Raw genomic sequence first — 14103 nt, 5'->3', positions numbered from 1 at the left:
CAGCATTCAGCAGCTGTAGCAAAAGCTCTGTACGCTAAGCTAAAACATGACACTTTCTTAATGCTGTTACCATCTCTGGAAGCAGCAGGCTGTTTCAGTGATGTTCAGACCAGAGCATAGCTGCATTGTTGTAGAAAGTTGTGTCAAAGCAAATAAACGGCAGTTATTTGAAACGACCACTGCTATACAGTGCTACTGAGCTTCTGCGGTCAATTTCAGTGTGTTAAAATACAAACTTGAAGTGAAATGCATTACTTCCAGTGTGCTCACTCTGTCTTGGAAGAGTTAGAAGAGTTATTTGGCAATGTCAACCTGGACAGGTGCAAGTCGATATGGGCATCAACTTTTAGGAGAGTTCAGAGATTATCGCCAGCAAAGGTAACGGTGCTGGTTTTGTGGTGTACATGACTCCGCGACACAATTGAATTTATTAAAGATACGTCAATAAAAAAACACTATAAATACCACATTGATTCATTCACATTCATGGTACGATGAAGCTTGAAAACTAAATCTATTTGAAATTCACATAAAGGGGTTTGTGTTTTTTCTGGTACTGCAATTTTTACAGTTAAGACCTTTGCATGGATCGTTACACTCAAAACACAGAGCTGTTTTCATCATAGATAAAATGAGCCAAACCCTTGACAGGTTAATTAATACTGTAGCTTTACATTTTTATGTAGACATGTGCAGAATCCTCAACGACTCTCTTACTTCTCCTCCTCTGACAACATGCATCACCTAAAGACACACACACGCACACACGCACACAAACAGATATATATGGTATAGTTATTTAAAGCCGCATTGAGCAAAACAACTTACTGACATATACTACATAAAATAACTAAGTCACTATTGTTCATTGGCAAACATTAACATAAAATATAGCCGCAATCGGCAATTTGCGGGTTCTAACCGCCTTTTTCGCTCATTACTGGAATTGAAACAGTAATTTGTTATAGAATGCAATACTGGAAACAGTAAAAAACTAATTGTAATGAATTTACCACTCAAAACTGTTCTCCATATTGGTTATTGTGGCACAAGTAACCTCTTCACTCTGCGTGCATTTCATTATCGTAAATATGAATGGCAAATGACAATGAATCAATTTTCAAAGATTAGGCAACAGCAAATTTTACTTTGCCACACTATCCATTCAATGACATTGTTTGCGTTCTAAGTAACTGTACATCCAACACTAGTTTACCAATGTTTGGCTTAATATGACAACACTCAGAATAAGTACTGATTTATTTTACTGTGAACGCAACGTGGACAGAACATATATTCCTTCGAGGTTGAAACCATAATTAAGCTGTACAGTAATACAATAGCGGGATCCATACCACATAGATAATTTTTTGGGGGGGCATTTTAGGCCTTTAATTTCACAGGACAGATGAAGACATGGAAGGGGAGAGAGAGGGGGGGAATGACATGCAGCAAAGGGCCGCAGGTTGGAGTCGAACCCGCGGCCGCTGCGTCGAGGAGTAAACCTCTATGTATGTGCGCCTGCTCTACCAACTGAGCTAACCCGGCTACGGCTTTATACATTGTTTATGAAAAAAAAAAACACCTCTAATGTTATGTGTGCAGGTATACACTTGTCGACCTATGATTGTGCTTCCTGAGGCTGGAGAGGCAGCGGTGTAAATCAGTCCCAAATGTACAATGCAAAATGAATCACTGCATCTCTGACATAAGCTTACAAGTAGATCTCTATTCAGCTCAGCACAAAGCATCTGCATTAGAGCACTCAATTTGGCTCCAAGTTCAGCTTTTATATTTTGTGGTGGTGACTACTGTACCGCCATCCTTCAGACATCTTTTCTTTTCTGTCGCAGTCTGAATAATAGTCCTGCATTCAAATTGTCATAAAATAACGTTCAGGATTGGCAAGGACACGTGAAACTCGACTCTGGAGTGCAGATATGTCAAGGCACGGCACTATATGAGAGGCAATGGTTCCATTTATATTAGAAGATCCTTATGCTCTCAAAAAGCAGGGTTTCAAATTTCTGTGCTGTTATTTACAGCCACAGTACTGTATGCATTCAGTTGTTTCCATCACATTGTAAACATTGTAGATGTTTAGCAAAGCATTGAATCATTCCTAATGAAAGGTTTACTGTCTGGAAGTGTATGTTGATTGTTGTTTATCATTGTCTTTCTTATCTTGTCTGTGTCCTCTTTCAGCATTTTTGTAGTTAATGTTTTAGCAGTCGTAGTTTTTTCAGCGTGTACTTTACTCTACTAATTTACTAATTTCACCTGAATTATGAGCCGTTTTATAATCACAGTTTTCTTCTCTGACAGGCTGGACAGCTGTGGTTCGCCTCTGTTGTTTTCTGTACAGTAACGTCAGGTAATGGCTTTTTAAGGTGCAAGCGGCTCTCTGGGTAAACAAAACAGGACCTGAAATATGTCAAGACAAAGTCTTGAAGGCATGTGGTGTTTGCTTCAGCTGCAGTCTGCTATTGGATGCTTTTTTGATTGTATTTAGTCAGGTGCGCTTTGTGTTGAGGCCATTGCTGTGATGATATATTTGGTTCAGAGGCACATGGAGATCGGGTATTTGGGAATGTGTTTGTCTGTATAGCCTCATGCATGTGAGTCTCGGTCAGTTACCTCCCTGCAGAATGTTCATTTACATTTGGCATACAACCTGGAGGTAATTTAATGTACTTTCCCTTTATCTACTTGTCACTCCGCTTTGTCATTAACCTCCATTTGTTGAGAAACGGGTACAGATCTTGTATGTTATCAGTACTGGTCATCTCCTCATTAACACTAGAGTGTTTCATGTTTGTTTAAAGAGATGGATAGGCACAGTGAAACTACCACTGCATCTATGGCAGGATAAAGGAAGGCTGTCTTTTTGTATTTTCAGCAGTTACACAAGTAAAACAAGACTTCTACCCAAAGAAATCCAATGCATTATTTATTGTGACCACTTAAAAAGTAAGTCAAAAACGGGACACAATTCCTTACATTTTGTTTATTTATATAATAATATTTATTATTTTGAAATACAGTGTAGTTTATTTTCAAACCCAAACAGCCTGTCAGGAATATGGCTTAGTATAAGATTGTCATCGATAAATCGTTAGTTGGACTGAATAACACTAAGATCATAGTCCAAAATATTGCACAGGCCTTGTTTATGATGCCATAACTTTTAATCTCAAGATGGCAGCCAGCTCCTAGTAATGGAAAATATTACTACATGCTCTTTGAATGAGTGCAATGCTGCTGCAGTCTACAGTTCAGTCCTGTTCCAGCAGCAGTAGATTGGACAGCATCCAATATTATCGATATTAATGGGCACTTTAAGTACAGAGAGAGTATGAATGACACGATGAAAGTGAGAAGACTGTAGAAGAGAGCCAAGTGTGTGTGTGTGTGTGTGTGTGTGTGTGTGTGTGTGTGTGTGTGTGTGTGTGTGTGAGAGAAAGAGGGACAGAAGGTTGTGATGACCCCTTTTGAATGCAATATCTGACCTGCCTCTCAACATTAAATGTTCTTAATGTAATGTAAATAAGGAAGAGGAAGGTGTATGGCCATCGCTTACATGTGGTTATGGAAGCACTTTTTATCTCCCTACTTTGAGTCCTATTTGTTAAGCTTCCCTAATGGACATTAACCTTCAAACAGGGAGTGCAACATTAATTACAGAGCAACTGTGTGTGCTGATGACGTACAGGGACAAACAAGAGTTAATTGTGTCTACATATTCTGCCACGGTTCTCTCGCGTAACATGTACATAAACATCCACGGGCACTTACAATGATATGACACACACACACACACACACGCACACACACCACACACACACACACACACACACACACACACACACACACACACACACACACACACACACACACCCCGAGATGAACAAATACACTATGTCCACAATCTTTCTCATGTCACATTTTTTCTTGATTCCAGATTATTAATTAAGTATTAAGTTGATTAGACTGTATTAATTCACCCACCAAGCACAAATAATGTAAAACATGTTCCATAATTTTTTCCTCAGATAAGTAAAACCTTCAAAGATTGTAAATACAACTATTTCAGATTGATTCAGCCCATAGCAGCTCATGAGTTTATCCCAAGCTCTATCAATCTGCTGAACTCCAATAGTAAATCTTAGCACAAAAGAGCTAAGTGCAATAAACACACCAGCACATTTTGCATTTTGCACTTTAATTATTACAGTCCCTTTTTAAGATGCCGTATTGTCTGTACAGTCATATGTGTCCTTCATTTATGTCCTAAGATGCTTTGTTTATCTTGTGATCTTATGTTTATGTTGTTATGGTGATTTTATGTTGATTTTAGAATGTTTTTTCTGTTACATGTTTGTGTTGTGAAGCAACATATTGTAGCACTATGCCTAAGACAAATTTCCCCTCAGGGGCAATAAAGTGTATTCTATTCTATTCTATCTCTTTCAAATAAATTTTGGTCCAATGTAGAAATGGCTATTAGTCAAACACGTTATCCTGCCCTTGTAGGCTGGCATTGTGGGATGTCAAAGAATGACAGTGGGTGGGTTGATGGGGTGCATAGAGCTCATGGGAGCTGTGGCTGATTATAGCAAACTCTGTGAATGTATGTTGAAGAAAGATAAAAGTTCCCATGCAATCTCACCCTCTGTTTCGATAGCGGACAGCCGTGATGGACCTATTTCAATAATGGCATCCATCTACTTGAGCTTATGCAAATGCAGGAGAATGAAACATAGGACATTTCAGGAAAATAATTATTTGTTCTGGAGAGTGGGACCATTTATCACATATAATGTGATTGAGTGGCTGTGAAAGACTTGGAGAGGTGGAGATTCCAATGAATTTCATTTGTGGGGCAGTCAGCAGAACGCCTCCACATCCAAGGTTGAAAAATTTCAGAGATTCTACATTCGACTGTTGTTAAATTTCAAACAGGATGGAAAAGGCGGAGCGCCATTATCTTCTTCAATGCAATTACTGTGGTGGATTTGCTCAGGGAAGATTTTCTTTTATCATGTTTATTCAAATATTTATGTTAATTTTCTGGTTTAAGCGTGCAGGTTGTTCTCTTTTTCGGTTTGTGTGTGTGGATGTTTTTTCTGTGTGGGTGGATGGTTGAAGTCTGCAGACAGATTTCAAAGGAAAATGCTTTCTAATGAATGCTGCCTTGGAAGTTGTAGGTTTTGATTGATTATGAAAGCTTTCACATACATTTCTGTGCTTTATATTTCAAAAAGCATATATATAATGTGTGTAACACGGACAGAGTGAAGTGAAATGTACTGTATATGAAAATATGAAAGGTATACAAGAAATGTGGCACTGGCCATTATCATTTAATGAGAGGCTGAAGGTTAGAAAGTAGACAGAGGGACTCTGGTGTTGCAAACATTGGGTTGCTTGTGTATGCTGGGCAGTATGTTGTTTCAGCGTGAGATAATAGTCTGTTAAATTAGAGAGATGATAACGGTTCCAGTCTCTTGGTTTGATTTCTTCCTTCATCAGCACTTCAAATTTAAGATGGACTGGCCTTGGTCTCAACCCACTTGGCAGTATCACTCACTCACTCACTCACTCACTCACTCACTCACTCACTCACTCACTCACTCACTCACTCACTCACTCACTCACTCACTCACTCACTCACTCTCACACACAGAAACCCTGGGTGAGGTTGCCCATTACAACAATGTTAGCACTGTCTGTCTCGCCTTGCCTTCATAATTAGAAACCGGACCATGCTCCTCGTTCACAAATTCCCCACTCTACCAATGTTGCTTGGGGCCACCTCTCTGTTTGGATGAAGGCTGATTAAATTCAAGTCACTGACTAGTCGCAACGGCTGTAACAGAGGAAAGGAAAGAAGAGCGGAGGAGACGAGGGAAAGGGTTGTTGCTGGGGGAACAGGCTGGGAGTGTGATGGCTGTCTCTCTCTGGGTGTCATCCCCTATAATCACTGAAGTAGGACTGTTAAGAAGCAAACACTGCTGTTTCAGTCAGCAGAGGAAGCACTTGATTCATGTTTTTTGGATTTGATTTTATGCTGTCTACAAGGTGTATGGGGGAAATCATGCCTGTTTGAAATCGTAACAAGTGATGCCCTCAGGCTCTAGAGCTCCATGTGTTGGAGTAATAGCAGGTGTTTCCAGCTGTCCTGCTGTATTGAGGGCGCACAGTAGACGTCACAGCCTGCCACAGCTAACTCTGAGGGGAACAGGAAAGGCGCCGCTTGCACATAGATTTGTTGACTGCTTAGGTAGCTAGTTTCTTATGGAATTGTGTTGAGAAAAAACTCATGGGCACGTATAATAAACTGGACAGTACATCAGTACCTAACCCTGAGTTAAATTTTCATGTTGACCCTGCCGATAAACCTCACCCTGATTTATGGATGTCAGCAATTAGAAGATGGTGCTCGACAGATCTACAGCTAAGGGAGTTATTTTGATTGAACCTGATATGTTGTACTTACAGTACAAGGTCAAAGTGGTGGATCAACAGATGAACATTGCCACGCCTAGAATAGGGATGCCACGGTGAGGAAATTTCCCCACCGTTTAATAAACTTCTGACAACAGCGGTGTTATAGATTACACCACACACTCACCGCGGCTGTGTCTGGCCCTATGGTATGGCCTCTCCGATCGAGTATTTGCTATGCAGCCCATTTTGGCATCTGCCGGGTTGAGACAGGAGACAGAAGCGTCGCGAGGCGCTGCCCACTTCCCTTCAGCGCCTATGTTAACCATAGACTCTATATAAATATCATGTTAAGTTACCAACTGGGCTGTTCAGGCTATGAAATCTTGCTACTCTGTACTGCTGCTCTAGAGAGTGGACACTTTCACATGGGCGCTGATACTGAAAAATATACGAAATGGGTTTTATTTCTACAAAAAAGCAAAAATGATGGTGGGTGCTATGAGCAAGAAATGTAATCGGTGTATGACCGAACACCGTGTAACACCGGTAACACAGCAAGTCTCGCCTAGAGCACTGCTGCTGGCATTGCAAAGCGGCTCAGGAAGCCATGGTGATGAAATCACTGGGTGGCCCAGTGTGTGGCTGATCTGCTTGAGGCCTCAGATCAGCCCTACCCTGGAGCCAGAGATGACTGGCCTTCTCAGGGAGGAGGTGATCAATGGAGACAAACCTACTCTAACTTGGAAAGCAAATGAAGGGCATATTCCTCTCATGTCACATTACACAGAAATGGCTGTGCTCAACAGCCACCAGCAGGGCATCTGAAAGTACCTTTGGCACAGCTTTTTATATGTATGGTTATGTGCTTGTTTTTCGCTCTAGAATCCTGTTTTAGAGAGAAAAAGCTGAAACAAATAACAATTTAAAGCTATATCAAGCTGGTAGGTGTAGGCTACTAGCCACATTTATTTCAACAAAAAATCTGTAGATCTGTATTTCCCAGTCTACTTACCTTGGTAGCAGGTTCACTGTAGTTAGGTGTAGGAGATCAAATCTAAACACAAAGAATGACATTCCTCCCACACACCTGGCTTCACACTCTAAGGCAACTGGCTAGGTGTGACTGACAACATGATGTCTTGCCTTCAACAGACAATTAAGTAATTTGAAATGAATTACCACTACTCCTAAAAGAAATAATCCATGGACACCCAGCTAATAGGTGTGTCTACTTTCTGTATTTTCTTCTTCATGCTCTTGTATACATCCACTAGGTTTAAAATGCGTTGCACATCTGTTATCACTTGTTGATCAAATGTATCATTCATGCCTGCTACCATGGTATTGATCTTTGTCTGTCTGCCTTTGTCAGTAGTCTGACTGTGGATATTAAACACTGCTACTACATTCTCGATTGAATCAGTGACGCACCTTGAAGAGATGTCAAGAAGTGTTTGTAGTGTAAAATGAAACATTCATTAATTTTGTGTTGTGTTTTATCCGTTGCTCCAACACTAATTTCCTGGTCCACAGTTTGCCCCTACAAATTTCCTGGCCCATAGCCTTTATTTGTACTTCGGGTGCCTCAATGACAGGGTGTCAGTTACAAGTTGACAAAAAAGGAAATGAGCTCAGAAAATCTTCTTTACTCTTTAATTTTTGTTTTGTTTGTGTCGGTGGCACCAACATGCATTATGCCAACTTTGAGCTGCAGATCACAGGCTTCTCCTGTGAATTCAGACTTAATTTTGCAGGTGATAATTCAATTACTGCCAGACAATACGCAATTGGGATGATCAAATTAGTGGGGAGCCTAAGGGAGGATGGGAGTCATAAAGGGGTGGGCGGGATAGAAAGAAATACATGAGAATATGAAACTGGAAGCCAGGATAGAAGCGGGTGGCGTTAGAAAGTAGGAAAGGGTCCACGTAGGAAGAAGGAAAGCGAAAGCACCACTTTTGTGTTCCAGTGTTTGTCCACAAGACAATGTTACCCTAGTGTGTTCATGGTTGTAAGTTAGTTTAGTAAGAGACCTTAGCAGAAAATATAATGTGGGTTGTTGTTCAAAGTCTGTGGCTCTTGTGTTGTGTAACAGGCTGCTGTCTGGCTTAGAGTGACCGTCTGCTCTGCCTGTGATAGAACGCTGACCTTACTGCTTTATGCAAATTTTATCGAAATAAGGTCTCCATCTAGAGGCACACTGGAGCTGTGTTCTATTAGTGTAAAAGTATGGGGCGCCATTATGAAACCAGAAATATAATTGTTTTACTCAAAGGAGAACAGGAGAAGTGATTTACAGCAGAGATACGGTATGTAGGCTGTTCTGAGGCAGACAAATGCAATTTCATTTTAGTTGTACTTCAGTCTGGCTTACAGTAGGTGTACAGTGCAGGGATAATGCCTGACATTCGTTGCGTAAGGCATTCTCCTCCCGTTACGCTATCTCCACTACCTATTTTGAAAGGACACTGTCGCTGCATCCTGAGCTTAGCTTACAGTAGCACCGCCCCAGGCAATTGTGATTGGTTTAAAGAAATGCAAACAAGCCAGAGCGGGGTTTTATTTTTTGCCTATCCCTCAATGTTACCTTGTGCTGTGTCAGAGCTAGAGTATGGTCTGGCAATGTGACACTAGTTGTACTTTAAAACAAACCTGCTACGGCTTCAGGAAATGGCTGGAGCTACAATACAGGGTGGAAACCACACATATATCTTGAAAATCTGAGGTTCGTAACATGTACTGTGGTACATGCATGTATGCACCTAATTATACAGTATGCTGACGGGCAATCAAGATGCAGTAACTGAGGAGTCCAGAAATAACTGGAAATATAATCTGCAGTGACAGCAAGTTGAATATCTTACACCCACTGCCATGGAAGTTTAACCAATTAGGCCTTAAAGCATGAGTCTGAGACCACATTACTAGTTAGAATGAATGTTTGTTTTTGTATTGTACTGTTCAGCCTATGCAAGGACCTTGGCTTAACTCATTTTACAACAACAACAACAACAACAACAACAACAACAACAACAACCAGTCAGTTGGACCCTTCTTTTTGAAACCTGTTTGATGTTTTTATGTGGAAAGAATGCCTTGATCATTAGAAACATAGCGCACCTTGACCTGCTACAGTATGTGTACCTTTATCTGCAGTACCTTACAGAGAGCCAAGCTTTATTATGCAATAAAATACACCACTTGCACAATCTGGATCAATAAGTTTGTATATGTGTACTTAACAATGCCATCCAGAGAGAAACAAGCCCTTTTTCACTACTTTCCATAAAACCAAGGGATCAAGAAGTCACATGGAGATCAAAACTGTTAACAGCCTGAAGTATGAATCAAACAAATTCTCTGTCTCATGCAAACTCATGATTGTAATGGATCAAAGGCATGGATATAGGAACATCAGTGGAACAAAACAACAGCTGCATAATTGCACTTAAAAACACATTTTCACTAATACACTTCATCAGCGCCATTGGTTTTAGTGAAGATTAGGCCATAAAATGTAAGCCTGCAGGTTCAAATCATAATTAAGATGATGGTTTGTGGTGGTAAGAAGACCATTTTACCAAAAAGATAAGGTTCATGAAAATGTAATGAAATGAATAGATGAAATATTACGCCCTAAAGCCTCTATGATATTGTCTTTCTTCACAGTGATCATTGATTCCTCTGTAATGTTTGAAGAAAATGGAGGAAATATTTGATTTAACACTTTAAATGCCAGCATGTTTTTAGCTTTTGTTTAAAACTCAAATTTTTTCTATCACGTATGGTGTGTAAAAACACCAATAATCTTAGACAGTTGAAATATCTATTTTTTTGTGACCTCTGAACTTTGAAAACAGATATTGCAATCACTGTAAGAACACTACAGGTAGGAAGTTAAAATGTTTATCAGTATGACATTATTACTGCTTCTGGCCTTGTCCTTGACCTGACACATGACATGTTGGTGCATGTACATTCATAAGTGTGTTGATTTGATGTACAACCTTACACCCAAGCAAATGTAAGGGCCCCTTAGACATGCTGTGTGTCTCTCAAGGCCCTTCCTCAGTGTCAGCTAGTCTTCATGTTTGAGCATCTCATCAAAGAGCCATTACTGTGTGTTGTGGTCCTTGTCTGTCAGACTCTGGCTGGCTTTGGTTGGCAAGCTGGTTCAAAAAGAAACTGGAAGCACCTGGAGACTTTAATACAAGACAGACTTGGATCAATAGAGGGGATGGATACGTTATGAAGTGCTGAGTGTGCGTGGCTCATAATAACCCCATGACTGTGTAAATTAGCTTATGGCACGCAAAGACGCTAATGAATCACTGCTTATGAGACGAGAGCTGAGGCTGGGAGGAAGAGAGGAGGAAGATAATGAAATATATTCACCATAGCCATTGAAATTAACTCCAGTTACAATTGAATTCTTCATCGGTGCATATTCGACTATAAATAAATAAATAGTCTCTCAATATAATAAACATAATATAATTCATGTAGAATCATTTTCTCATTTCCAGAATGAACAAATGTGACTTTTGGCTGGGACTACTCATACACTTGTTCTCAAAAGTTGTCACAAAATGGCAAATAAAACACTACTGACATTGGGAGATGTGAAAAAGAAAATACTAGTTCATAGAGCTCTAAATGATTCCCTAGATATTAGACAAATGTGTCATATTGGAGTGATCAGATACCTCGTCATTGTTGAGAATACATTGTATATGATGGATGTGGTAGTGAATGACGTGTCATGAGTAAAACCATGACAACTGTCTGAGGAAGATTTTCCGTGATGCGTGTCATTTTCTATGATGCATGTACGATGTTGATTTTTCTTTTTTTTTTGTTTAATTCTGCAGACGTGTTGTCCCAGGAGAGATTCCGGAAATACAGTACCTACACCTAGGTCAGGGACATTTTGTAAAAACTCAAGCTAAACCTTAAGTTGATATGACATATTGATAGGAGAACAACATGTCCATTTCTGAAGACAGGCCCTTTATGTGTCTGAACAGAATACAGGTCATTTTCTGGTTTGTGAAACGCAGTTGCTTTAGTGTGGTGGTCATATCACGGCTGTCTATGTTCTTGTCTGTGATGGATGTAAGAGGGAATTTGAATCTTGTTGAAATTATGAAGTATGCATTCTTGGATTGCCCCCACCAGGATTTCCTTATAAACCACATTCCTCCGAAAGTAGTGCTGTGTGATGTCTGCTTTCATGGAATCTGTCGTAAATTATGCAAATACCTGTGTACCCTCAGGGAGGAATTTTGTACTCCAGGTCATGCATTATAAATGAACATGAACAACTGTAGGAGACACAAACACCTGGTGTCCTCAGGTATGGTTAAAACCCAACAGGATTCAAAGTAATGTTACTTTCGTAATTCTGGCCACCCATGGGATAGAGGCAAGGACATACCAGCAGTGTTGATTCCTGCCTTTGCTATTGCTAAATATTGCTCGCATGCTACCTGGGTCGAATACGTTTTTCTGAAATCCTTTCCTTCCGGCAGGACAGTACGCCTCAGGCCTACAGTTTCTTGAATCTACACTGCATTAGTTGGAGCTTTGTGAGAAACCTCCTAACTCATCTTCAGCACTCTCATATCTGGATGTCGTTCTAGGGCTCCCCACTGGCTGGAACCTCTCCGCGCTGTCCCATTAGCCAATCTGTTAAGGATTATTTTTCTCTCTCTTAAATGTAGTCACGTTCAAGGTCAATATTGTCTTCTAAAGTCACACCCAGGGGTCACAGTGAGCAAATGGGGAATCTCTGTTGACCATGAGAGAGAGAGTATGAGAGAGAAACCGTTGGAGAGAGTGTGTGTGTGCAGCTGCTCGTTGGTGTGTCTAGTGCAGAACTGATTTAAGGCCCCAGGCCACAGGAAGAAGGCTACTCTACACTCCAGGCACGTCCCTGAAACCAGCAGCAGAGGAAGCACTATTGCCATTCAGCAGCGTCGGCTGCAGATGCCTAAATGAGTCTGTTCTGTCCTGCAATGCCCAACGTTGCAGTCCGCCACTTACTCAACTTCTCTAGCTCCTAATATGCCCTCCCCCTCCTGCTGCTACTTCTCTATTCTCTCTTTCAGCTCATCCTTTTCTTTCTCTGCCTTGTTAAGTCAATCAGTCTCACATCTCCACCTATAATCTTACTGTGTTTCTCTCCCCCACACACATGCATTCCTTGTCTGCCCATGCATTTTATCTTTCTGCCATCATGACCAGCTGCTATGTTCTGATTGGTTACTGTCCTTTTTATTGCAAGGTCCTGCACATATGGTCAGAAACCATTACAAGGCCAGCAGATGTGGCGCTTGTCACCAAAATGTTTACCTTTTACGATGCCGCGCAGCTGTGACAACTACAAGTGTGATACGTGTTAGTAAAGAAGCTCTTCTGGTCGCTGTTTCTGCTTTGCTCTACAAGGCTTCTTTGTGCCTTTTTAATCCTGGTCAAAACCCCTGTGTGTGTGTGTGTGTGTGTGTGTGTGTGTGTGTGTGTGTGTGTGTGTGTGTGTGTGTGTGTGTGTGTGTGTGTGTGTGTGTGGTAATGCACATGCATGATTCTCTTATAATCAAAACTGGATTGTTTCTAAAAGGGTTTTAATGTATTTGTTGGGAAACGGCTGGTTAATTCTGCTTTTAGCCCATTGATAATCTTTACACCATTACATGACTGTGCCTTGACTAACACTGGTCAATCATAATATCTGCCACTGACTGGTCAAGTCACAGAAGGACATAACCCATGAAATGAATTAGTTCATTATATGTATCTTGCTGTAATTAAAATGTAGTTCTCATAGTGTAGCTTTAACTGTAGTCTAACCCAATGTCCTCTAGACCATCTGAAAATGCTTCCATTTTTTTTGTTTTACTCACTATCGGTCATACACTTACAATTTGTACTGCTGTCTGCCTTTCTATAGCTTTTTCTCTCCTTACATTTTCTTTTGTTGTATTCTCTGCACACTTTTTCTGTCCTCTGCAAATCTGGTTGTGACCATTTTAAGATCAAGGATTATTTCTTTCAGTGTTGGTTTTTTCTGTGAAAATGTTTTTTTTAAAAAGTCCCTGCAGCTATAGTAGTGCACAGTAATGGGATTAGGGCTTTGTTTTGATTAAATCTTTTACTTTCATGGAAATCATATTTAACGTCAACATTCTGTGTGGGTTGGTCGAGAAACTGGTGAGGAATTGTTTTCTCATGCCTGCATATTTGTAGTCTGGCTTTGCCAGACTAATATGCAAAAGCTTATTAATCTAGAACCTCTCTGTTCATTTTCGATTTCCAAGTGGCATTATCAACGGCCCGGACCAATTGAATTGATCCACAACCAATCAGAGCAACGAAACGACGTAGCGCTGAGCAACACATGCAAGTTGGAGCGGTGTTTGGTCCGTTTTTGAAGCATGAAAAAAAAAAGGCTGCCTAGTCATAAACATTCCCAAATTACAGCTAATCAGTACACTAAAATGTGTTTCTGAAAGCATTTAAGGCAAAACAATATGCAATACAAAACAGAAACGTGATTCGTATCCGATCAGCACCGCCTAGTTTGACAGTTTGATCTGAGTTTTGTGAGCCTGGTGCTGTAACTACTTTGGGTAAGCATGGCGCTCCTCCGTCAGA

The 14103-nt window shown here is 40.5% G+C and overlaps 1 protein-coding gene across 10 annotated transcripts in view; it reads left to right on the top strand.

Moving 5' to 3' along the window:
* grik4 (glutamate receptor, ionotropic, kainate 4) overlaps positions 1 to 14103 on the top strand; it is a 334323-nt gene that overhangs the window by 68457 nt on the left and 251763 nt on the right. The window contains exon 2 of one of the 10 annotated variants that reach the window (XM_039786200.1): positions 11322 to 11368. The exons of the other annotated variants lie outside the window; for them this stretch is intronic. The gene's annotated coding sequence lies outside the window, so the exon portion shown is untranslated. The remainder of the gene's footprint in view (positions 1 to 11321; positions 11369 to 14103) is intronic. 10 annotated transcript variants of the gene reach the window in all.

The sequence above is a fragment of the Perca fluviatilis genome, chromosome 2, assembly GCF_010015445.1.
Source record: "Perca fluviatilis chromosome 2, GENO_Pfluv_1.0, whole genome shotgun sequence".
Lineage (NCBI taxonomy): Eukaryota > Metazoa > Chordata > Actinopteri > Perciformes > Percidae > Perca > Perca fluviatilis.
Note: the sequence above shows the minus strand (reverse complement) of the source record. Positions and strands in the feature narration are given on the sequence as shown.